Source organism: Typopeltis vanoorti, chromosome 13, assembly GCF_054136105.1.
Source record: "Typopeltis vanoorti isolate ZY-2024b chromosome 13, IOZ_Tvanoo_1.0, whole genome shotgun sequence".
NCBI classification, from domain to species: Eukaryota; Metazoa; Arthropoda; class Arachnida; order Uropygi; family Thelyphonidae; genus Typopeltis; species Typopeltis vanoorti.
In genome coordinates, this window is record NC_143561.1 from 50,780,068 (window position 1) to 50,807,302 (window position 27,235).

The 27,235-nt window shown below is 36.0% G+C and overlaps 1 protein-coding gene across 2 annotated transcripts in view; it reads left to right on the forward strand.

The window, feature by feature from the left end:
- The first annotated feature begins 5,970 nt into the window (after nt 1-5,970).
- Nucleotides 5,971-27,235, forward strand: part of LOC150100146 (E3 ubiquitin-protein ligase HECW2-like) — a 708,695-nt gene continuing 687,430 nt past the window's right edge. For both annotated transcript variants that reach the window (XM_090402900.1, XM_090402899.1), the window contains exon 1: nt 5,971-6,143. The gene's annotated coding sequence lies outside the window, so the exon portion shown is untranslated. The remainder of the gene's footprint in view (nt 6,144-27,235) is intronic.

Sequence of the window (27,235 nt, forward strand, 5' to 3'; positions counted from 1 at the left end):
TATAAGTCGCGAGCCAACTTTCAGCAACAATCAATAAGAAATGCTCTTCACCAATTTATCACGAGATGCACCCAATTCATAAATTGAACATTACGTTTTCTGCTCATTTCATGAATTGTGCAAAATTCTACACAATTCACGGAATGAGCAAAAGTGTTGCGCATTTCGTGAATTGTGAGATTTCACGATTTGCGCGTAACATATGCAAGACATAATGAAGTGTTTTTTAAAAAATATGATAGTCATTGGCTGGCTCTCTCTCTCTCTCTCTGACTGGCGACTGGTGGAGACTGAACTGCCTACTCAGTATTTAAAAGCTAGATTAGGTAAAAAGGATTCGCCTACTCCCTGTAAGGGAATAAAAGGCATTAGTTTATTGTTATATGTATTATTATTACAAATTCTTAAATGCAATTACTAGATCTAGCACACTCAAATTTCTAGCCTCATGCTATCTCAGGTAATTATCCCTTAATAACTGCATGAATCCCATTCCTTTCGTAATCTATCCAGCTGAGATGCCTTAACAAGGTCCAAATTTATCATCTCTTCCTCTAACTCATAATTATAAAATATGAGCAAGTTACTCAAAAATGACCCCCCCCTTCCTTCATTACTTGATGACTCTTATACAAAGAATCTCACGTTCCTTTCTTCAGCTTCCAGTTTCCATGACTCTCCATATTAAATCCCATATAAATAAATAATTTCGTCACTCTTGATACCAAATCTTACAAGTGTAGGTTGTTGCTCTTATATAAATGCATTCCTCCCTCAGACTCACTCTATGCTATATCCAAAAACTAGCTACCGTTCCTTGTACACAACCGCACTTGAAATTTTTTGCCATCATAGTCCTTCTTGATTCAGTACGAAATGGAATCATTTTTTTGTTTTTGTTTTTGTTTTTTTTCGAAAGTTTATGATTTCAACAAAACAACGTAGGCAAGTTGCTGCAGTCTGTTCATGTTAATCTAAACAGATATACCTTGAATACATGTAAAATACTATAAAGATCGATTAAAAATACGTATAATAAGATTTAAAAATATTTTAATTTTGAAGAAACATTATTATTATTTGACCCCTCCAGAGAGTCCAAATACTCATCGAGGGAGAGTGTGCCAACAGCATGGAACGATTGGTTCCCCTTCCAACCGCGCACAAACTTACTTAACTGAGCCATTAGTAGCAGAGGCGCTACCAATCGACCAACCTTTGCCATCATTATAAACCATATTATTGAAATAAATGCATTCTGAAACAATTCATAACCACCTTCAGTTATAAATTATTATTTGACGCAGATCACACCTTAGTCCACTTCTGATTGGCCTAACTGCAATGTGACAATCAAGCAATAGAACACAAATGTCCACGTTACTACATATTGCTGCCTTTTAATTATAGACTATTTCTCCCTTTCTCTGAAGAGATGCTACTTTACAATTCATGCATAGATTATTTCACTCCCTGATAGTTACATCCAGTCGGATTGTCTAATACTTATTAATTTCGGAACAAGCCTATTAACAGATCCACCGACATGAAGGAGTAAGCAGATTTGTGATCTGATGATCAGAGTTCTTCCACATTGTGATTTCCAGAACATCTGCTTCATGAATATTGTCATCCTTTCGACACCTAAAATCAGTCTTCACAAACTAAAGAAAAATTTCTGCAGTCTTATTTCTTTAGCAAAAATTGTGTAATCTCTTTTGCCCATTTTTTCATTTCGCTGATGATGCTAATTTGTATTATATTTTAAGTATAGTGGAAAAATTACAATGATACAAATGAAAGGATGAAAGAAATTGTGCCCATTTTCTTGTTGGTGATTTTTAAGTTTCACGTACGTGCAAAATTAAAAGGATATATCTACTCATTTTTATTCGCATAGGAATGAAGGTCTATACTCAATTAATATGCATTTCAGCTCATGGTGAGTTTCATAGATAAAACAAATGCGTCCGAATATAAAATATTGAATGGTAAGGAATGAATGTTTTTAAGTAAATAAATCACCAAAATACCTTCTAGTCTCCCACCAAAATGAAAAGAGAAAGCGCTTCTTTAGCTGTAACTAGGTAGCTGGTCACCTTTAGCCATTATATGCAATCAGCACCATAACTAGGCAGGTGCAACGGGTGCACTGGAACAAGGCCCAGGACGAAGCGGATCTGAAATGGGATATTAAAAAATTAAGTTATATTATATTTTCATTTTCAAATGTTAAATATTACCGCCGTGGGGCTGATTTCGTAACGTTTTTGGTTAAAGTTAAAAATTAGCCGATTCTATTCCTATCATTTTTTTTACCAAAAAAAAGGGGGGGGGGCAAAAATAAAATCCTGCACAGGGCTCATGAAAAGTTATCGCACTGCTTGGAAAGAAGTCAACGGACACCAACAAAACCGTGAGGAACAACCACCTATGGCGCCCACCTTAGGATGTATAACTACCTTTCACTGCGATGACTACAGTAATCCTACAGGACATGTTTTCCACAAACTCCCGACAGCGATCAATGGATCAAAGAATTTTTGCAATTCTTTCTGTGGGTATGTAATGAGGTTCTGGTCTGTTGTGGAGCAGATGTCCCTTGACCTCACCCGACGCTCCAGTTTATTTCACAGATGACAATGACTAAACATACACACGTAACCACAGTAATAAGATTTTTAATAAGCAAATATTTCGTCCTAAGTATCATAGGACACCTTCAGTACATTTAATCCAAACAATACTAGGAATTACATACAGTTAGGGCACATGTTTACCATGGAATTCCACTATGCATGCAGTAGTGTGTTATAGAATTAAATTAAAATATATCTGAAAAAAAAAAAAAATTACATCAACATGAGATAACATATAAAATTATTTTACACAATTTAGGATGACAATTTTCCAGACTTTAGGGATAGTAAGAACGTCATTACAGTTCAAATTAGGTCTGTGACGTAGTGCTTCAGCACTTTCTTTATATAAACGTTCATATTTATATGAGATCTATGTAGAAGTTTGGTTTTCTTCCAATGAATCCTATGGTTTGGGTTTTCACTTCCGTGTTGTGCGAGGCCAGATTTCTGCAGTTTGGTGAGACGGGTATGGTCTTTATGTTCTGAAATGCGTTTGTTAATGGATCTACCTGTCTGTCCATAGTAGGACAATTTACAGGAACACGGGACCTCGTACACACCAGGTAGCATAAAAATTGATAATTTGTTTTTAGGAGAAGGTAACCAATTGTGGATTTGGTTGATTGCATTGTAGGTAGCAGCCAATTTATATTTCTTCATAATTTTTGAAAGACGATCGGAGATGCCTCTGAAGAGTGAAGTACTTTACAGACCTCGGTCATGAGACACGTTTGGTTCCAGACCACAGTCGTAAGGAATTTCTTAATATACATCGAATCACAGCCTTCTCTTTCCACTTCGAGATGCATGTAATGGTTTTATAACGTTTTTCAGCTATCCTATTTGTGTTTAAATAACGTCTGTAAAGCAGTATTTTAAGTCAGTTACGGAAACCAAAAATTTCAAATAATTTTCGCAAATGAAAAAGTTGTTCTGAATAGTTTGGCTTATATTTTGTAAACCGATGACAAGTTCACTCATAAAATTACATACAAAAATAGAACGTCGAAGTCAAATTGTCAATTGCCTGAATAAGAAATGTGATCACCTCTCGCAGCGATACATAGCTCATAGCGATGTTTTATACTATTTATAATGGTGTTCAGGAGATCAGTTATTAATAACAATCGTAGGTCATGTAAAGCTCTCTAATTTGCTCAATGTTTGGAAAGGTGGGTTGAGAGCAGTAATTCATCTACAGGAGACCCTGCTGACTAGTCGATGTGTCTGATACTCTCTTCATCAAGATATTGGTCGATGAGGTCAAGCATTATCGTCTTGTAGTATAAATGTCTCCCTATCTTTCTGGAATATGGACGAACATAGGGATATATGAACTCGGCTCTATAAGCTACATCATTCATGGTTCTTCTTGGAAGCACATACAGGTTCGTGCTTCCGTCCCCCCATACACCACCGGACACATCCTCCATGCGTTCATATCATGATAATCCCCCCTAAAGCATCACTATTTCTACTATAGGTATTCTTTTCGGGGATATTAGAGACACAATAGCGCCTGGTTCTCTTTAGATCAGAGCATGCTTTGTAAAGCACATCAGGACTCGTCTGTAAACTGTACTAATTCCCATAGGCGTTGGATACTGTTAATGTGGAACTTGGCTAATTTCAAATGTTTTCTTCTGTAGCGTGTGGATAGGGCATACAGACCATCTCTATGAAGCCTTCTGCGTCCAGTGGAACAGATACAAATGTTCCTGTAGCTGACACGAGGTCAGATCATAGCTAATAAGGGATAGCACTCCAGTTTCGCCAAACAGATAATCAGAGATATAGATCATCCACTAGTTTTTCCCTGTATCTCCAGGATGCTGTTTGTGACTGTAGGAATTTGTTCCCCATCTATGCACCACGGAACGACTTACACGCAATCATCTGACTTCCTCTTGGCTTACGATAGCTCGCCATCTGAATTCGCCAGAGATGTGTTGCAGTCATATCCAAGAATTTAGCTATCAAGAAATGTCTTGTTTTCATTCCAGATGCGAAATTGGAAAACCACTCCGTAACTTCCACTTTTATGCCCTGGCTCATTTGCATATACCGCTAACAGTGCCATTGATTTCTATACGATAATCAGACTGAATGTCACGTTTTACATAAGTTATCCGATTTTCATGTTTTTTTTTTTTTTGTATTTTCTCCTCGAGATATATATATATATATTCAGTATGTTTACCATGAAATGACTCAGAAGGCTAAGAATTACAAAGAAATTTCGGCAATGCCCAAGGGAAGGAACTGAATTAGCCTTTAGAGGTTTCACTCATTTTGTGACTTTTTTTGGGGACATCATGGGGGTCCCTTGTATTGGGCCCTGAAGCAAAAGCCTTATTAAGTTTATAGTCGATCTGCATTGGCTGTTGAAAGTGGAGGGGAAGGTGCCTCTGAAAGAGGAGATTATGATGATTTATATTGTGATAGATGTCGCTAAACAGAAGGAATTGCCTTTGGTAGTGGAATGAATAGATTTTGAAGAAGATGGAATAAATGTAACACCAGTTTTGAGAGTTATTAGACAGAGTGTGAGCAGTGGTGTTGGGAGTGTTTTTGTAGAGAACTGAGGGGACGTGAGCTGATTACGAATCCCGTGATAACTTTAATGTTTTGAATAGGAGAACTTACGTATGTGGTATAATAAATCTGGGAGTAGTAGACAGTTGATTTGCTGTAGAGATTGTTTATATCTGAGTGACTCTAGAAGTGCGAGGCAATGTACTGTATATTGCTGCTGAGAGGAAGATAGTGTATCCATTCAGGTAAGCGGGAATGCTGTGGTTGTAAGCTATCATGATAGACCTGAGAACGATGATTGAATTAAAGATATGTCTATAATGATGGCCTCAAAGGAGAGAAGGGAAGTGAAGGATTTTTTGAAATGTTGGGATGATGAATTATGATGAAGAAACTGTGACTAAGGCTGTATAACAATGTAAGGAGTATTAGAAATAATGGGACGGTGTTGTAACCATAATAAAAGTAGTTGGTTTTCAAATTGTTTTGAAATCAGTGATACTTGGTTGAAGGAGAGATGGGATGACGGGACTACCACATAAAATAGATATAGCAATTCTCTATATATATAGATCAAGGTGACTTGACGTTCTTGGTAATGTCACATTATGATTTTTTTTTTTTTTTTCATGCAAATATTTGTTTGTTCTCGCTTGTTTTATATCTATTGTTCTATTTATGACACATAGACTTCCTTAAAGTCTCTTAAGGAAGTCTCACACGCACATCACACACGAGGCGCCATCTCGAAGTGAAACCCTAGATAAACAAATTTGCAAATATGTTTGGATGATGTGCTTTAAGTCCATCATTTTAATACGGTTCTTTCATAACACTGATTATTTTTTTAAGTATTTTTCCCATTTAAAATTTCTTTTAAAATTTTATTACGCTACCAGGTGATGAACAAAGATGGAGGCAGTAATTGAAGTTTCTTTGCGAAGTGGTGACAGTTGTGTTTCGAAGGTAAATTTTTATGATGAATTTTCATGCAGTTTGCGAATTATTGATTTGAAATTGGAAATAAGGAGATAGTTTGTGATAGGAACTGTATGTTCATTTTAATAAAGCACTATATACGAAATGTAAGTAACGTAGTTTCAAGAAATCGCGGCCTCTGGAGATGAGTGATCTGATAATTGGTTTCAGTGAAGCTTTCGCTTCTTCCTTTTTTGATGTTAAGCACTCATTTAATTATCGATGTCAATATACTTTCATTCATTCACTTATTTTTTACGTCGCTTTTGCCGCATCCAGTTGTCAGTCAGCCTGGTGAAAATTGAATCATGCATACAACTATTTTTGGGAATTTGTGGATATGAAATATGCATATTTCCCATAGTCAGAAGTTTTTTTTTTTTTTTTTTTTTTTTTTTTTTTTTTTTTTTTTTTTAAGAATTAAAATACCTCGTGGAACAATAGGAGGAATCATTTTCAGTGTGTGATAGATTGAGTTTTAAGTGTATCACAATGAGTGTATTGTAATTCTCATTGTTGGAATATTTGACTAATAACAGCATTAACAGATTGGGAAGTTGATTGGATACACCTTTGGTTTTTAATTTTTAAGATTTATTCAATTATTGTGTTTTACATTGCTTTACACTTTGTATGATCATTCTTTTATGAAATTTGAAGCGATAAATACAATTTCACTTTTGCACTGTTTGTGTTGAGCTGAATAATCAGATATCTGTATGTTCATTGATGCCCACTCTTAATAAATAGAAGGGAGTTGTGGCTACTGTATTACTGTTATTATATAGTACCTCCATTGAGTCACAGGATTCATTGGAAGGCCATTCCACACTTAATTGATCCACTGTTCCACATGAACACCTGTATGTGCACATCTGAATATGAGAAAACTTGCACCAGTTGTGATATGGGGGTGAAGTAATAATACTTCAGAACTTCATTCATCACCATCATATATACTCATAGCAAAACAATAGTGAACAAAGTGCAGTGTTGCATGCAGGTTGTTGGATTAAGTCAGACCATTTTTAGTAACAAAATTTGGTAAAACTATGCAAAACGACATAAAACAATAATGTTACTCTGGTTGGAAAATTATTATAATCATCATTAGACCTGCATGCAGTTGAACAGTTGTCATTAACACAGTGTTCATCAGACTACACCTTAAGCTGGTTTACTATTTCTACACTTGCCACACTCTCAGACAGTGCATTTCACTGATTTGTCATTCCCCAGATAAAAAATTTACTCCATGCTCCTTTATTCACACCCATGTTATACAACTTTTAGGGAAGATCTTTTTTTAATCTATCTCTTCCTCCACAGCTATGCAAATAGTATTCCTTAAGTCTCTTCTTATATCCAACAGTCCTGGGATCTTACATTACCTTATTATTACATTATTCACTCTTATCTGGATCCCTTCCAAAATCTCTTTATATTTTCAAAAACATACAATAGTCTCAAATGTAGACCTCTGTATTTTTGTATGCCTCTGTGACTGTGATAATCTATTGTGCTGTCCTTTCAGTTCTTGAATGTGGTCCCTGAATTTCATTTCTTTGTCAACATTTATCTGTTCTGCCTTCTTCAGTATATCCCAACCAGCTGTAACACTGCATTTTAACCTTGAAATGTGTGAGAAAAGCTAATTTAAAGGTGGTATGAAAACTTAATCAAAATAAGACAGCAATATTTTAGCAAAACTGGTTCAAGCAGGAAAAAAGACTCAAAGGACAATCAAGATTTAGGTGGATTGATGTAGTATGGAAGTAATTTTGAAGGCTGAAATATCTGATGCTTAGGATCAGGACAAATAAGAGACTAATTTGAAGGAGAAATGACTTGTGATTAAATTCACATATAATGTGAATTTAATCATGTGGCACTGTGATAGTATTCTCTGCACTTCTTTGAGAGCATATGATGAATTGATGACATTTCTAGCCATTATTTATTTCTAACTGTTGACGTACGACATACATTTGCACTGTATTTCTTTCTATGTGATGTCACATTTACACCTTGTGTTTTGAATTCTCTTGCCATCTTATCATGCCTTATGTTATATTCTCATACTTATTCAAGTGTTTATCTTAAAATAACAATCTGCTGCTCACATCCTCTGTTTGACCTGAACTTTTTTCTTTCCCCAAGTTTCTCTTCCATAAATTTTCTTAGACTCTTCTGTAATCTTCTCAGAAGTTTTGATTTGCTACTTTTGTGCATAACTGAACATTCTTACATTTTTCTTATATTTTCTGAAGGCAGGTGATGAATTGTGTGCTAGGAAAACTTTGCATATGATTTCATGTAAGAATGAATATAATATGCTTAAGTTTTTACCACTAGTAATGAACCAGAATGGGATAGTTAGTATAGAGCTTCAGGATAGTGGTGATCGTGAGGGGCTTTTGCACTTTATATACACTAATGCCAGGAACATTCAGAACAAGCAGGAGGAATTTTGGGCATTGATTAGTTCATCCTGGCCAAAGGTTATTTGCATTAGTGAGACATGGCTAACAGAAGATGAGTTAGTGAGATAGAATATGAAGGGTATAGTGTGTTCAGGGAGGATAGAAAAGAATGGTGGGAGGAGTGTTATTGATGATAGCTGATGAAATGCAACCAAAGAAAGTACAAGTTCAACTGCAGGAAAGTGAAAATAGCATATTTGAGGCTATCTGGTGTGAGATAGAGGCAAGCAGAACAAAATATACAGTTGGATGCTTCTATAGATGAGGGGATGGAAAAGATGATAGGAAGAAGTATGCATTGGCAAATAAGCTTGATGAGTAGAGGGAAGGTAGTTATTATAGGCGATTTCAACTTTGGGAACATAGATTGGAAGGTGGAGAGGAAGGAAATGGAATTTCTGCAGAACTTAGGAGATTGCGTGGATCAGTGCCATGGCATATAAAACTGCAAGGGCTGGATGTTGATAGTGCATAGAAAGTGGTAAAGGAGTATTTGAGGGAAGTAATGGCAGACTGCATACCTAGAGTCAGGAGAGTAAATCAGGTGGGAATTAAATGGATGAATATCATCATTAAGCTGGAGCTGCAAAAAAAAAAAGAAAAGAAAATTGTGGATGGAATTTAAGGAGAAAGGTGACCAGCAGGCACATGATCACAGGTACAAGGCACAGGTCAGTATGGTAAGAAAGGCAGAGTATGAAAGGAAGTTAACAGTGCAGGCTAAAGATAATTCCAAACATTTCTTCCGATATGCTGCAATTCCACACATATGCTGCAAGTAAAAGAAAGAATGTATATAGCAGAATGATTTTAATGAATGCTGATGGTAGGGTGATAACTGAATCAGTCAAAATAGTAGAATTACTAGCGAACACTTGGCAATAGTATATCATCCAGGGGTGATGTTGTAGGAACGAGAGAGCCAAAGGCTTATGTAGGAACTGAGGTAAATGAAATGGAGGTGCATAGCATATTACAGAACTTTAATGTGAATACAACTGTGGGATTGGATGGTATATCAGCTAGAGTTTTACATGAAGTGGCAAGAGAATTGTCAGTGCCCTTGACCATATTGTTTAATCAGATTCTCAGCTCTGGGTTAGTCCTGAGGAGATGGAAAGAAGGGAAAATGGTTCCATTGCGTTTGGAGGCTCCAAGACTGATGTAGCAAATTACCGATGATCATCATATCAGGAGTTGTTGTCAAAACATTGGAGAAGTTGGTTAAGAGCAAAATAAAGGAAGGTAGATGAAAATGGGAGATAGTGTATGGGAGGGGAGGGAACTGCATGGTTTTATGAAGGGTAGGTCATGCCTCAGTAACTTGCTTACTGTTTTATAATACAGTGACAGCTGAGTTGGATAAAGGTAATGGGTTTACAGTGACACTGCTGGACTTTGCAAAGGTTTTTTCAGGATATCACGTGGAATTGTAATCAGTTAACTGCAGCAAATGGAGATGGGTGTAGTGTTGTTGAGATGGATAGGAGAGTGGTTGATGGAGTGATATCAGAGAGTAGTTTATTCAGGAGTAGAGTCCAAAAGAAGGCATGTGACTAGTGGTGTGCCGCAGGGTTCTGTTCTAGGATCGCTACTGTTTGCACATTAATGATATTTATGTTCAGTTATTTGCTAATGATACAAAGTTGGATAAAGCGATAGTTAATATAGATGTCAAAATTTGGCAGGATGATTTGGATAGATTGGCAGACAGGAATGGATGTCAGTTTAGTGTGGCAAAGTGTAAAGATATGTATTTTGGAGCAAAAAGATTACCAGCTGCATACATATTGGTGGAACTGTACTCCAGGAAATTGATGAAGCTAGAGACTTGGGAGTGTTAGTGGGCAGGGAATTAAAGTTTGAGGGGGGGGGGGCACATAGCAAAATTGACTAAAGCAGCTCCTCATATTACTTGGTTACTGAAGAATACTTTGACGAGCAGAGACCTGCAGGTTATTGTTCCTCTTTATCGAGCCTTGATAAAATCCCATATTGACTACTGCGCGCAGATCTGGGTGCCAAGATTTCTTGATGAGGAGCAGTTGGAGAGGATCCAGAGGCAAGTGACCAAGATGGTAGCAGGTCTATGGAATGAACCTTATGAGAACAGGTTGAAGATTTGTGGGTTACAGAAACTGGCTGATAGGTGGAAAAAGGATGATATGATTGAAACATACAAATTACTGATGGGTTTTCACAAGATTAATTTAGAGGAAATTTTTCATTACTGGTCTGGTGGTGGAGAACTAGGGGATATTCATGGTAACTGAGTAAGAGTGTAGTTAGCAAGAGTATTAGAACCAGGTTTTTTGCTTGGAGAGTAGTGAATGAGTGGAATAGGTTGCCAGAGTCTGTTGTGGGTGCCATGACTGTGGACAGTGGTGTTGCTAGAGCTTTTGCCGCCTGGGGCGGTCCCTGAGTTTGCCACCCGTCTCAATACATGCCAAAAATACTACAAAAAGTCAAAATGACGTATAAAGTAAGGTTTAAATTGCCATCTAGGGTGGACCCCCCCCCCCAGCTACGCCACTGCCTGTGGGTGAGTTCATAGCAAAGCGTGGTAAATACTGCACAAATGTTTGATAGTTCTTGACATGATGTGTAGAACCTCTCTCTTGATGAGTCTAAGTAAGGACTCCTTGGAGTAGCCCATAATAATATTAATAATAATTTCTTCTTTTGTAGGACTACCTCTAGTTCCTTGTGTCTACAGTGATGTTTCAGTAGACACTTAACAATGTGCATTATTGACTGAATCAGTGAATATTTTCTTTAGAATTTGACATTGGTTCTGATTTTCAATCTTTCAGTTTTGTCTTCAATAATATTTATATATTTCTGTCTACAGTTTACTTCTGAATGCTGCTTGAGTTGATTCTTCATAAAATTTTTGTTAATGTTTTCTTTTTAATATAATACTCATTTTATATAACATAGAATGACACATTTTAGCCTGCATATTATGTGCTAGGAATTGGTATTGCTTCTCACTACACTGTTTCATCTGACTCTTAGCTCTGGTCAACTCTCAAAGGCACAGAAGGGGATGCAAAATAGTTTAGCTGCATAAAAGGGGCTCTAAAACAGGTAGGCTCAAGAATCTGGAGTGGTGGTAGTAAAGATGTTGAAGTTGGTCAGAGACAAAATTCAGGAATGCATGGATAAGAATATGATGCTCTGTGGGGGTGGATAGCATGTATTTATGAAGAGTATGTTATGCCTTAGTAATTTACTGACTTTTTTGTAATAGTGACACTGACATCTGGATTGGATAAAGGGAATAGCTACATGATGATACTGCTGATGAATGGCAGGTTACCACATGAAACTGTTACATTAATCGGAGCAAATGGGGATGAATTTTAAACTGGTTATATGGTTATGAGCATGGCTGATAGACAGATTTCGGAGTGTGGTATATGGAGGAGCAGAATACAGGAGAAGACAGGCAACTAGTGATATGTTACAAGGCCCTTGGACTTGGAAGTTGCTTGGACTACTGCTATTTAATTTGTATATCAGTAATGAAATGATTTGAAGGGAAATATCAAGTTGTTTGATGATGATGGAAAATTGGGTAGCATAATACTAGTTAAAGTGATATAGAGACCTTTCGGGAATTTAAATAGGCTGACAGTATGAGTAAAAGAGAGCCTCTGCCAGTTTAATGTGCTAAAGTTATGCATTTTGAGATGAAAAGATTACAAGTTATGTATTATGTTGATGGACTCCAGGAAATGGATGAAGCTAGGTATTTGGGAGATTGGTGGATAGGGTTGAAATTGAAATTCAGAGGGCATATTGCCAAAGTGTCTAAAGTAGCTCATAGGATTACTAGATTATTGACAAACACATTAACAAGTAGAGATAAGGAAGATAATGGTAATTCATTTGCCACTCTCATGCAAAAAATCTAGTCCCGAGGCCTTTATTAAGCACCTTTTATTTATGTTACTAACTGCACTCATCATTCTCTGTTATAAGACTATAATACAGCTCCATCTCAATTACTATATAAATGTTGCATGTTTTCCTTGGGGATGAGAAAGAGTGGTGGAGAATATAGCAAATGAAATTGATGCAGAGGAAATTTTTCAGCGCTTGTCTAAAGGTGGCAGAAAATGAGTCATTCCCAGAAAATTGAGTAAGAGTGAGTTAGTAAAGGCCTCAGGACTAGATTTTTTTGCTGGGAGTGGCAAATGAGTGGATTGGATTGCCAGCCAGAATCTGTTATGAGTAGTTTGTTGGTGATTGAATTCAAGGAGGGATGCAATAGATATAGTGTGTATAGTCTTCCCACAAAGTCTTAGGACTGTCAAAATTCCTTCCCATGTTATAATACTACTACTACCACTATTAATAATAGTGATTATTATTATTAAATAAACTAAATGATAATTTTTATTTCAAATTGTCTGTATGGTCTTATATTCTATATTAGTCTGAAGATGCCACTATCGACATTGTCATTACACTGAATTTATATTAAACATTTATTATTTTATTTTAAGTCATTAAACTTAAATTGCTTATTATTATTTTTTAATTTTTTCTGCCCTATTTATAAATTAGTCTTGTATTTTTATTGAAGTTCTGAGGTGGCTTGAAAAAGTTCCATGTTTGGTCTCTAGAGCAGGGTTTCTGGACTATGTAAAAATAAAATAAAAAAGTGCTATATATATATATATATATATATATATATATATATATATAAAAAGATAAGCTGAAATTTGAAATGTTTTTGTCACATTTTTTGTCTTACTGGCTTACCTGCCCAGAACTTGGGGGGGGGGGTGTAGGGGAGGGGGAACCCCCTTAGTGTGTATATATTGCAATTTTATATATATATATATATATATATATATATATATATATATATAAAATCAGTCCACTCACATACAAAAAGTGTATTGTAGGTTACTACTAACCTTTGCTAGGTGGGAACCACATAAAACTTAAGCCAGTTGTACAAGCTACATGAGACGTGAGTTTGTTATGTTAGGCTTTTGGGTTTGCTGTCTGGACGGGATTATGATGTAATTATAAACTTGCTGATTGCTAATAAATACCAATAGGCCTAATTAAAGATACACCAGAAAAACATACTCTGTGTGATAGTCATAAATTTAACGAGTGTAGTGTTTCAATAAAAATGCAAGGCACTGAAATAAATAATAATAATAATAAAAAAACATATTTCACAATAAGTTTATATTCTGTTTTGAAGGTTCTAGGAGTTTGAACTGAAAATATTCAGAGTTGTACTAAACAATGTCACCTGACTCGATACTTAATTTTTTATGACATTTCAATGTTCTAGGATTAAATTTTGCCTGTTTATTTGCCTATTTTTTTGTCTGTTTTTTTGCAAGTACATTGCAAAAACAGGCAAATGTTAATTTGCCTGTTTTTGCAAGCAGGCAACCAGAAGAACACATGCAATTTATAGACATAATACACTGACTTCATAGCCTTAGTTGCTTTGACCATAAATTATATCCTTACCTTATTATACAATCAAACTCCTTTTGCAATTAGGAATATATTTTTCATTGTTTTTATCAACCAATTTCAGAATTGGTTGATAAAAGGTTGATTGATCAATTTCTAAACTGTTTATATTTAAAAAAAATGGGGATTTTGCAAATTCATTTGCAGTTTTTATGAGACATTTAAATTTATGCTGTTTGGCTTTTAATCATCTTTGATTGTGTGCAGAGCTTTGCTTACTCTTAAACATTTTGCATTGTTGAATTAGGATCCATGCCTTTGCCAAATTCATATAATTTTCTCCTGTAAGATGTAGTAGATTCCTTCCTGTATTCAATAAGTTCAGCTGTGTGAATTGCAGCTCTCCTTTGCAACCAGTAGATCTTAATTTTATAGGATTACTTATAAAAGGAGAGGGGATGTACTCTTATCTTATATTTTGATTTACATCACACTGTTTTCTTGTTCATCTTTTCATTTCTAATTGCCGATTACAAATTAAGCATAGTAGACTGTGTGTGTGTAGATGTCATCCCATTACAGGTTCCTTTGAAATTTACATTCTGACATTGTTTCATTTCTTTATACAGGTATCCCTTGCTTAATGCAGAATTTGATTAATGCAGCGAAATTAATTGCAACAATCCCTTTATATGTGCAGCAAGAGTTTTAATTAACACGCCTTTAAACTTACCACGCAAAAACATGCAAGTCTCGAGGAGTGTTTCCTGGCCGAGAGAGAGAAAGTCGCAAGCATGAGGACATCATTCCTCCCATTAAGCATTATGAGCGAGTGTATTGCAGGCTCCAATTGTTCTGCTGTATTTAAAAAAATACAGCAGAACTTTTCTTTTAAATAACACATTTGGTCATCCAAATTCTCTTAATGATCTGTGTGAGGATGTGAAAGTTTTAATTTTTCTATCAAATACGACATCATTGCTACAACGCATGAGCATGGGCATCATTGCAACTTTCAAAGTCTATTTTCTTAAAAAGACACTCTCTAAGGCACTACTCTAGAAACAACAACGGGAGAAAATGCGATTACGTTCCAAGAATTTTGGAAAAATTTTAACATTAAACATAATTGAAAACATTCATGACTAGTGGGAGGAAGTGTCTTCTAGCTGCATGAGAGCTGTTCGGAAAAAAAAACCTTTTGCCAGAATGTGCTACTGACTTAGGTGGTTTTCAAAATCTTGTGAACAACGTGGTCGAAGAAATCGTTGCAATTGGTGAAGACCTTGGTTTTGATGGTGTTGATGCAGAAGATGTTAAAAATTATTGGATTCAAATTCAAAAGATTACAGTCACGACGACACACATATTAAGACAACAAACAAATGGAATGTGAAGATGAGGTTTCAAAGGAGATAACAAAGAACTGGATGGAAAAGAAATGCAGTTTAGAATTGCTGAAGCAGCAAATAATGGATATGAATCCAGATGTTAATTGAAGAATGCTTGTTTGCCGAAGTCTAGAGAGTCATTTTGCTTGTTATCGTAGAATACATGCTTATAAGAAAAAAACTAAAACTGTTCAAACGACTCTTGATAACTTTTTTTTTTGATAAAAAAATTGTAGTAACCAATGTAGGTACCAGCATTTATTAAACATTTAATTTGCATTAATTTTTTATCATTCCTAAAAGAATACCATACAGTATAAAACGAATTATTACTACAGTAATCGATCATGGCCGAATTGTAATTTTTACCATTGATTATTATATTTGATTAATGCGATTTTGATATATGCAGTAGCATTGAGGGATTAATTAATCGCATTAATCAAGGGATACCTGTGTATATGTGTGTGTATATATATATATGGTTACAATGAGAGCTCTGCTCAGATCCATATGATTATTTGGAATTTGATTTTCTGACTAACCTTCTTCTTTCCTTTTTTTTCACATCTTCGATTTCTGATAGTTTTTTTTTTTTTTTTCTGTTATGATACTGGAATGTATTCATGGCTTCAATCCTTTGGAATATTTTCTGCCACTGTTGTGTTGTTGCTTATCTCAGTTTGTTAATTTTTCAAAGTAATTACTTCACATTCAGCATATCTTCATCTTCAGTTTTATGTAATCTTTTATCAGCTCTGATTCCTTTTACAGTATTTTCCTCCATTTTTTAACTTTTCCATTAGCTTTCATAACATTTTGCCACCTTCATCATATTTATTTTCTGTATTCTTTCCCAATTGAGTATTTAAGCTTAGGTGCTGGTTGAAGTTAATGTTAAGGCTTAATGCAGTGAAAACAGCATAATGAAAGAATTAAAGAAAGGTTAAGGGTGCTAACCTTTTGTCTCTTTCATAGACATTGTCTGGGATATAATATGAGATTTGTAATGATGTTCACAGACAACTCAAACAATAATAAGTTATGTGGAACTATGAGGTGTAGAGCAGATATTATGGTGGGATCTGAATAGAATCTGAAAGTGAAGCCACAAGTTCAGTGTTGTAAAGGGTAAGGCCTTGGAATTTAGTAGACAGTGATGGGATGCAGAGTATACAATTAAGGGAGAAATTTTGGAGTAGGTGAGAGATTGTAGAGTGGCAGTGGAGGATAGAGATTTGAAGTTCAGGGGGCCACGTTGCAAAATTATGTGGACATCACAATGGGTTATGGCAATGACGAGGACGTTAACATATAGAAGCAAACAGGCAAAATTTTACTTATGTAATTTTTTTTATTAGAATAGAATTTTCGTCCCAGGATCAAGAGTATCTTTGGTTTGACTTTCAAATTATACAACTAGAACAGAAACTGAAAGTTCAATAAAGAAAATGAGTGAACTACTTGTACATGGTATAGAGCAACATGATCTAAATACATTAAAGTGCTAATAAAATAACTCTGATGAGATCATGACTTAATTAAAAAAAATGAATGTGAGTTACCCATCAACATTGGTAGGACAGCAGATGTGCAAGGTAGTAAAAATTGGATTTGTATAATTGGTACTGAGAAAGTAATTAAACAGATGAAAGCTGAGTTAGTGAAGATGAGGCAATAGATTAAATGTGTGAGGAATGAACTGAGGAGAATTATGGATTTCCATGGGAATGTGAGGAAGAATGGGATGAAAGATTTGAAAGAAATATCGAATGATTTGAGAGTGGCATTGTATTGGGATTTGATGATAGGGTGGTGAGTGCAAAGGTGCACAAGGTGTGTTTTCTGGGAGGTAGAATGAGTAGGGTGGTTGAAGCATTGGATAAGAGAAGTATGCAAGCAAGATGGTAGTTGGCATGAATGATTTGACTGGTAATAATAAGAATAATGTAAGGAGGGATGTCATGAGGCTATTAAGAAGAGTGAAAGATGAGTATGGTAGGTAAGGTAGTCATGTTGCCCACATATGATAATGACAAGTTGAGATGGCAAGCGAAGATTATGAATGGTATGTTAGCAGAGTTTTGTGAAGAGAAAAGAGTTCATTTTGTGAACATGTAGGATGAATTTGATGAGTGGATACAGCTGTATAAAAGAGATGGGCTACATTTGAATGGATTTGGTGTGAGTCAGTTGGAGAAACTGTTGCTGCAAGAGAAAATGACTGAAGTGAATGTAAGAACTGAGGAAGCAAGAGGTGTCGTGGAAGAGAGTAAAGTAGGCAAGTTTATGAATGGAGAGGTGGGCGGTTCAAGTGAAGAGAGTGAGAGAGAAGGAACACATGGTGGACAGGGAGATACTGCATGAGAAGTGTAGATGATGGTTTCAGGAGTAGATGTGTGAGTGCAGAAGAGAGAACTAAGATAGTCCAGGATATTGGGGCTGATATTTAAGTCTTGGGAGAGGTGTAATATCAGTGGTGATAGACAGGAATGGATGGAGGTGTGGAGGAGTCATATCTGAGAAGTGGAGGTCAGCCAGACTTGTTATAGAAAAAGAAATGAGTTAGTGTGTATATTTATAAATGCTAGAAGTATTTGAAACAAGGGGGAATGAAACTATAGCATTGATAGAGTTCATTTACCCAAAAGTTGTTGGTATAAGCGAGACATGGTTGAACGAGGATGACATTCTGACAGGAATAGAGATGGAGTGATATGTAGTCCTTCATGAAGACAGACAAGGCAAAAAGGAGGAGAAGTGCTATTGATGATGGTAAAGGAGTTGTGTCCATCGAGGGCAGAGATGTAAAGAAGCAAATACTGACTGGTTTTGTAGCAGTATGATGTGGAGGTGGACAGGATGAAATGTCTAGTAGGGTGTTGCTGTAGACCTCATAATGCAGGAGGCAGGGAGAAGGAAATGCTTAGGCAAATTGGTCTGGCTAATTAAAGGTTGATCATTATGGGTAATTTCAGTTATGCTAATTTAGACTGGAATGAAGAGACAGCATCAGGAACCAAAGAGAATGAATTTCTTGAATTTTTAAGTGATAGCTACTTTAAGCAGTACATAACAGAGGCTACGTGTGGATCAAGGTCTTGGATTTGATTATCTCATCAGAAGATTTTGTTTTAAATGAAGTGTCACATCTTCCTCCAGTTGGTGATAGTGATCATAAAGTGGTCACTTGGGTGGTGACTAGCCATATCATAACTTTTGTGAGACAAGGTTATGTGTGGACCTATAAGGCAGGTGATTAAGGTAAACTCAGGAAGTGGCTTGCAGTGATATCATGGAATGAGGAATTGGATGGGAAGGAAATCAGTGATGCTTGGTTTCTACTCGGGAAGTATCTGGCAGAAGCAATGACTGTGTGTATTCCAAAGTTAAGGAGATTAAGATAGGTGTAAAATGAATGACTGAAGAGGTGAAGCATGCAATCTGGAAGAAAAAGGCAGCACAAGATGAGTGGAGATAATCAGTTACATGAGAAGCACAAAGAGCAAGCAAGGAAGGTGACTTGCTTGGTAAGGGCTAGCAAAAGTCCAGTATGAGCAACAGTTAGCAAATGATGCTAAAAAAAATCCTAGGGAGTTTTTTCGATATGTGGCCAGCAGAAGAAAGAATAATTATGGGAGGATGATGTTTGTCAGTGATAATGGGAGAATGATAAACACTGAGGTGTTTAATGAGTAGTTCATTAAAGTATTCTATCCTTGTGATTGTAACATAAGTTTTAATAATGGCAAACTGTGAGCAGACATATAAATACAAAATTAATAATGGAAAAACTCATGTAAAAAAGATTATTTAATAGTATAATTTTTGCCTGTGTGTCACAGGCATCTTCAGTACATTTTAAGCTCAAATTAAACAATAACTCTGACAATTCCAAAAAAAAGCGCCACCTTAGTAGCTAGTGTAAGATAACTAAAAAGGTCAATAAATTTCCTAACAAAAAAAAAAAATATATATATAAGGCAGGTGATTAAGGTAACCTCAGGAAGTGGCTTGCAGTGAAAAGTTAGGAAAGATTAGCTGAATTATAAAGTACTATCTCCCATAAAGGGGATAGATGTAAACCAGGAGATCTGTTTAAGTTAGGTGAGTGAAATAAAGTTTCACATGGGAATGATGCAGAGAACACTGACGTGTAGAAGTAAGGATGTTTGATTTCATTGTACAAGGCTTTGATTAGGCTGCATATGGATTATTGTGCACAGATTTCATTGCCTGGTTTTCAAAATGATGATGAGATGTTGGAGAGGGTTCAAAGATAATTAAGTTGGTTTCTGGTCTCTAGAATCTGAAATATGAGAACAGATTGAGAGAATGCAAATTACAGGACCTAGTGGATAGAATGAAGAGGGAAAATATGATTGGCACATAAGTTGGCAAGGGGTAATTACCAGATTAATGTGGATGAGATTTTTCATAGAATATCTGGAAATGGGGAGAATGAGAGGCCATCCCTTGTAGCTGTATGAGGTGGGTGTGAGCGATCGAGAAGTAAGTTTTTTGTGTGGAGAATGGTGGGGTGATTGGAATGCATTGCCTGAGAGTGTGGTGAGTGCAGGATCAGTGAATACATTTAAGGCAAGGTTTGATGAGCTGTGCATATTATTATTACGTGACACCTCCAGGGAGTCCAAAGACTCATCAAGGGATGGCATCTACTCTACAACTCTTTGTCTCCACCACTCACTCAATCCACCAACTACAACAAATTGCAACTACACTAATGCCATCTACTGCCTGCCACCACCATTTTCATAGACAATCACCAACATCCATGTTCACAGTGGGATTCGAACCCGCAGCCTTTTGGCTGGAGAGCAGATACGCTAACCACTCGGCCAACCAGGCTGGCTAGATTTTTTTTTTAAAAAAATCGATTTTCGATTTTTTTAAAAAAGCGAGTTCTTTGAAACAACACTACTGAGCATGGAGCTCTCTGTCTCCACCAACTACAACAAACTGCACCAACCCCATCTACTGTCCACCACCACTACTAGTATTTTTACAGATGATCAGAAACATCCATACCTATGGTGGGATTCGAACCCACCTTTTGACTGGAAAGCAGAGATGCTAACCAGGTCGACAATGAGTCTTTGAGTCCGTAGAGGTCTGTAGATAATAATAAATTAAGAACTATTTCCCATAAAAGGGATAATTTCAGCCCATCACTTCTGTTTAGAATTGGATGATGTAACAAGGTTTTATATAAGCATTCCATGAGATAATTACTTTTATGGAGAGCTTTAATCTTCTTCCAAAGGATTCGATGTCTGGTGAAGATAGCATGTTGTGCAAGTCCCAGGTATTCATTCAAGCTTATGGAATTTAATTTGGTCTGGGTGTTCATCTTCATCATGATGCACTACTGCCAATTTGCCTGTTTGGCTAAAATATGATACCCCCACACTGGTAAGGAATTTTGTAGATTCCAGTTTGGGCCAAAGGCAGTTTATCTTTTGCAGAGCCTAGAAAAGCAGAAATCATGTTGATAGTGCGAAAGCACACTAGTAGGCCAATAGATCTGAGTAGATTGATTATACCTTCAGAGACACCTTTAACACAAGAAATGGTAACATGATGGACCACCTCTGTACCAGCACCACCACGATGATAGGCAGATGACAAGGAAACTATAACTGTTAGTGATTTTGTTGACATGAGACTCAGTAAAGCTATTAGCAAGGAAAGTAGACTTGATATGATTTATTTATTGAGAGAGAGTGAGTTCAGTGTACCACAGTCTTAATGGTATCAGATTTTTGAAAAGTATGATGGTGTGAAAAAGCTGAATTTTACGTAAAGTCCATTAGAAGTTTTCTTTTTTAAAGACTGAGAAATGAAGGCCACCATCTGATTGATAAAGTAAAAGTAGATCTAAACAGGCAATCTGATTGTCCTCTTCTACCTCAATAATGAACTGGATATGATTTGAGAACTATTAATTTTATTGATAAGCTCTTGTAGATCTGCAAGGGAACCATGCTAAACTGCAAGGATATGAGATGATATCCTTGCAGTTTATCTGTACCATATGGACAGTTTAGGAAAGAGGCTGTTCAGTATCCATTTGTTCAAATTGTTGCATGAAGCAGTTTGCTGGTATAGAAGAAAGAGGACTACTGTAGAATTTTTGCACTTTCGTGTGTTGTTTGACTATTGCACAATTGTAAACGTATGCTTATTCTATTTTTTTATATCTTTCTGCGATCTATATTTATCTTTGCTCTATACTTAATTTGTTTCTATATACTGTATTAATACAACTCTTTCTGTTCTCATTTACTCAACCTTCCGTATTCCTTATTCTTATACCTGAGAGCACTAGAAATTTATTTTCGTTAACGACTGCGCCACTAGTGGTCTCCTCGTGGTATAAGAAATAGTAATACTTCCAGTAGGTCTCTATCTGACATAAACTCTTTCTCAATGATTAATATACAGTCGTGGCTTTTATGCACTCCTTTTTATGCCCGTAACTATCATTTAACTTCCCACTTACAGGATCGAGTTTATTTGGAAACAGTGCATTGCATATTAAAGATCAGGCAGTACTCCTTGAATATATAACAAGCATGTTTATTTATACTAAGATTGAATATACAATTCATACAATAGGGAATTGCTTCTAATTTCAGTTTAAGCTAGGCTCTATATGACAAAACTTCTATAGCAATTTCCAGCAATTATGCAACAGATTTTATAAGAATCACTGCAACAAAGTTCATAACTCCTAGCTTACGTTAACAATTATAGAACAAACTTCTATGGCAACTTTCTCTAATTATGCAGCATAAAACTTTAGCATTCACTGCAATCAATAATTAATACTTCTAGTCTAATTACTTCTTAGGAAATTATTATACTTGTTAATAATTTTGGGTCTATACACCTACAAATCCCAACTATTAATTTGCATCAATTACTCTCAGACTATATATATCTTAGCACTGTAAACTTAGCAGTCCATCTAAGAAAGTTCTCTTACATCACAAACAATATAATATATGTAATAAACAACTCACATAAGTTCTTTGTCCCTTTAGTGCACTTCTTCACAGTTCGTTTCAGAGTCCTTAGGTTCTTCTCTGTCTTGGGTTTTGGATTTCCTTAGAGAATCTCGGAGCACCGGCGTCTCATCTGGAATGGTTGATGGGGGTCTGGAATGCGATTTCCCGGCGTCTTGAAACTCGGGCAAGGGGTTCAACGATTGGAGCATATGCAGATTCATCTAAGTGGCAAAGCATTCTTTTCTGGCGTGGCTAATCGCTTCCGGCGACCATCCATCTCAACGTCATTTTTTCTGGATGGCTTGTGGTGGATCGACTTCCTTCTCCTCTTTACCTCCTTCCAATCTTGGAGTGTCCCTGCTGGAAAAAAAATGTCGAAGATCCATGCCTTATATTCATCCTTCCTCGGAACCCCCTGGATGAAGGATTGAGACCCTGAACATTTCCGCATGACTATCTTGATCTTCTACTAACGCCGACTTCTCTTTCTTCCTTTAAGTGCATTTTTAATCCATTTTACCAGACTGCAGAACTATGTTTGATTCATGCCGCTCCCTTTTACCACTGATCTTGAAGGTGGTCTTAGACTGAGTTTGTAAACAAAAGGGTTCTCTTACACTTTAATTGGAGCACTAAGATCAAAAGATATTCCGATGGCAAAGCATTGCCCTTGGCTTTAACATTTAGACATCTTTTGTTTATACAAGAAAGCAAGCTAATTCCCCTTGGGCTTTGTACATAGGCTTTTAGTATTATATTTACAGTAACAAACAAAGTTATTTTGGTAAGCTTCTAGATGTGACCTCTGTAAAAGTCGATGCAAAGAGCCTTGAAAATTTTCACTGCATTGAATTTTACACTACCATCAGTGCACCCGCAATTTGTTTGTAACACTTATTCTGGCTTGTGATCAAAAGGAATGACAAAATCAAATAGACACGCTATATCTGCCTGAAAGTCTTGCTTGAGGAAGTAGGAAGTTGGCTGTTTCATCTAAGGAAACATTTATCTGTAATATGAAGACAGATTGAAGGAATTCAGTTTGCAGCACTTTGTGAATAGAAGGAGAGGGAATACAATTGAGACATATGAATTAGTGATGAGTTGTTACAAGATTAATATGTACTACATTTTTTTTTGTAGAGTAGAGGGAGACAGGTAGAACAAGAGGCTATTCCTTGAATTTGTATAAGAAGGATGTGAGAAAGGCAGTGAAGAGCAGGTTCTTTGCATGGAGAGGCTGATGGGTGGAAATGCACTACCTAAGAGTATGGCAAGTGCAGAAATTGTGAACCGGTTTAAAGTGCTTTCTAATGATAATTTTTGTGTAAATGTTGACCTTCTGTAGTGAGCCTTTTAACTTTTTGGAGATCTGATGTTAACTACGCTACTGGCCAAGATGTCTATAGAAGTCGAGGTTATCATGGATGGGAAGTGCATTAAAATTGTAATAACATTGATATTAATTTGAAATATATGATGGATATGAAGCATATGAGGATGTATATTTGATCCATAATGGCCGGTTAGGTGGTTAATAATATTAGACTGTAAGCCTAAAAATAATAACCCACAACAGCACCTCTCATGGACATAGGCTTACAGCATAATATTGGCCATTTTTTCATTTTTTTTATTTTTATTTTATTTTTTTATATATCCCAGATGATGTATGTCTCTGGGACATAGATTATATATTGGAATCATTAAGCATGTTTCTTTATTGTGCTGTTTTCACTCCATTAAACCTTAACATGGTCTTTCAAAATCTTCCTATGACTTATATATCTACTTTATATTTGCCTTAGCTTTTATATGTTTTCCTTTCTGTTATGTCTGGGCAATTTTGTTGCTGGCTTACTTGACTCATACAATTTTTTTTTGCATGACTGCCTTTTTAACTTCTTTAGCTCACTATGGTGTTCTCTCTTTGTACACAACTTCACCATATATCTTCCTGAAAGATTTTGCCAATGTGTTTTTCTAATCTTTGATTATTGTTTCCAGTATTTTGAAGTTTTTTTGCCATAATATTTGTAAATTGAGCTTGCAGTTGGTGTCTGAACGATGCTTGACTTTCATTCTTTTGTGCCCCCTCACTCCACTTAGTTACTCATTTTGTTTTCCCTGCTCAGAACCAAATGGCTTCTATCACTTACTGTGTTCAAATCCCCTTTATGCTCTTGTATTCTAAATCCATTTATTAACAATAACATAATTAATGAGACTTCTTATTTCTTATGTGTTTTCTCTCTCCAGATGAACTTATTGTTGTTATTAACATCCATAACAAAACTTCCAATGGCCAAGACTGTGGCAGACCTTACTTGGTGAGCAACATATCTATTACGTCAAATCTTAAACTCATTTACATTCCTTATATTCATTTCTCACTTTCCTCTTTACTATATCTTTACACAACTTCACAGATGCCTTTTCATTATCATCCTTTAGTCTATAATTCCTTTTATATCTCATAAAATCCTCTCACCAACTTTGCTCTTTCATGCATCTCTTTTTTGTCTGTCCTCTAAACTCTGCAATTTACTCTTCATCTTCTCATAAGCAATTCTAGAATCCTCATATTACCTTGGTGACAAGCTCTCTGTATCCTTTGCAGAGTTTTCACATCAGTTGAAATGGGATGATTTTCTTATACAGTGCAACTACCTCCTTATCTTTACTTGATAGTGTGCTCATAGCGGTAATGCCCTTTAAGTCTTCTCAACACTTGAAATATATCCTGAACTCCAGTCTTCTGTTGACCATTATCTCCACATTCAAAATCTTATTCACTTACTGAAGCACTGTTTTGTAGATACAGTATACATTCTAATACATTTGCAATCTAAAGTGCAACGTTAACCAAAACTGGAATCCCAATCGTTTGACCCACTCATCTATTTAAATCTTCCCAAAGGGAGTGGCATTAGATCACTCCTTATCCCCAATTTTACATCATCAGCAAACAACTGAATATTCTTAGTCATATTATTGAAATTACTAAGCATATTCAGTTGTACTCTTGCAATATGATTAACAAAAAAGTTAACCAGTAGGAGTTCAAAAATATATATTGAATGACTACCAAATGATGCCAACTTGCTGGCATTTAAAATTTTTTTTTTTTTTTTACAATATTAACAACAACCACCATGGGTTCAATGCCTGTAGATGTCTGCTATCTTGATATGATTCTTCCATTGCATTCTATTTTGTGCAAGAGGACTCAGTTTGTGTATACAGAACTTCCAGACTATTTGACAATGTCATCACCCCATTTTGCACACAATTTTTACAATCAGATAATCCTTAAAAACTCAGCTATCATGCTTGTCTAGAGCAGGCTTTTATAAACATCCATGCCCAAGGTGGGATTTAAACCCACAACCCTGGTTGTAGAATGGTTATGCTATCCACTCAGTCAATCAAGCCAGTGACATTTTATAATGGATAATGTAGTATTCATTACATTATTATTGACATATTAATAAGAAATTCCCATGGAGTCAGCTGACTTATTGTGGATATCTCATTCATATAACATATCTCTCTATTTAATCTTAAACTCATTCTCACTTCTAGCGTTCACAAAACATTGCAGCAAGCACTCCCCTCACATGTAATTCTTCATGTAAAAAATCTACTTCTTGCTGAACTATGTGACTGCCAGGGATGGCCTCTCATTCTCATCCTGCACTGTTTATATGTAATTACTTTTATGGTATCCTTTAAAATTCCTATTACCAGCTTAAATGTTATCATATCTCTTTTCTGCCTATTCACTAAATTTTGTAATTTACAATTCCTTAACTTCTCCCTTTAATCAAAATTCATTCATTCATTCCGGAATCTTGATATTGCCTTAGTCACTCATACCTGGATCTTCTCCTGAGACCCTCCTCACAACCTAAAATCAGGTGACCAGATTTGCACTGATATCCATGTATAGTATGGATCATGGCTTTCCCACTCCCCCCCCCCCTGACTTATCTCCTGCATTGTATTGATTATCATAGAAATGCCTTATTTAGTGTTGACAGCACTTGAAATATGTCTGAACTCTTGGGGCCTCTGTTGACCCCTAATTTCATCCACACGCATAGCCATAAACCTTTGTACTTGAAGGTGCACCATGTTACAATTATTAATGTTAAAACAGCAACCCTTCGCTCATTCATCCATACTAAAAGTTTGTTTAAATGTTCCTGAGAGGACTTGATATCAACATTACTTTTTTCCAACTCTTTTCAACTTTTCCTGATTAGCAAATGCATGAATGTTCCTGTTAGTCAATGTGAAATATCATTTCACCTTGAGAATTCATCCCTAGTTGAATACCAGTGGCCAAAGAAGAGCCCTTTGGCACATCACTAGTTACCTTCCTTTGCTAGGACACTTATTTCCCTTCTCTCCGTAACACAACTTGTTGGTATCTTTCAGACAACCAGTCTCCTAACCATCCAAGTCTTTTCCATCTCTTCCACCACCTACACCAACTTTGCATGTGGTGATCTATAATATCTTTCAGACAACCAATCCCCTAACGATGTAACCAGTCCTTTCCATCTCTCCTACCTTGTACACCAGCTTTGCATGCGATGATGCATCAAGCATCTTTGCGAAGTCGATGAATATTTTTATATGAGTTTCCTTTTGTCACATTTGTCAAAGAAAGACCTACAATTTATAAATCTATGCGAACTGTAATTTTTACAATT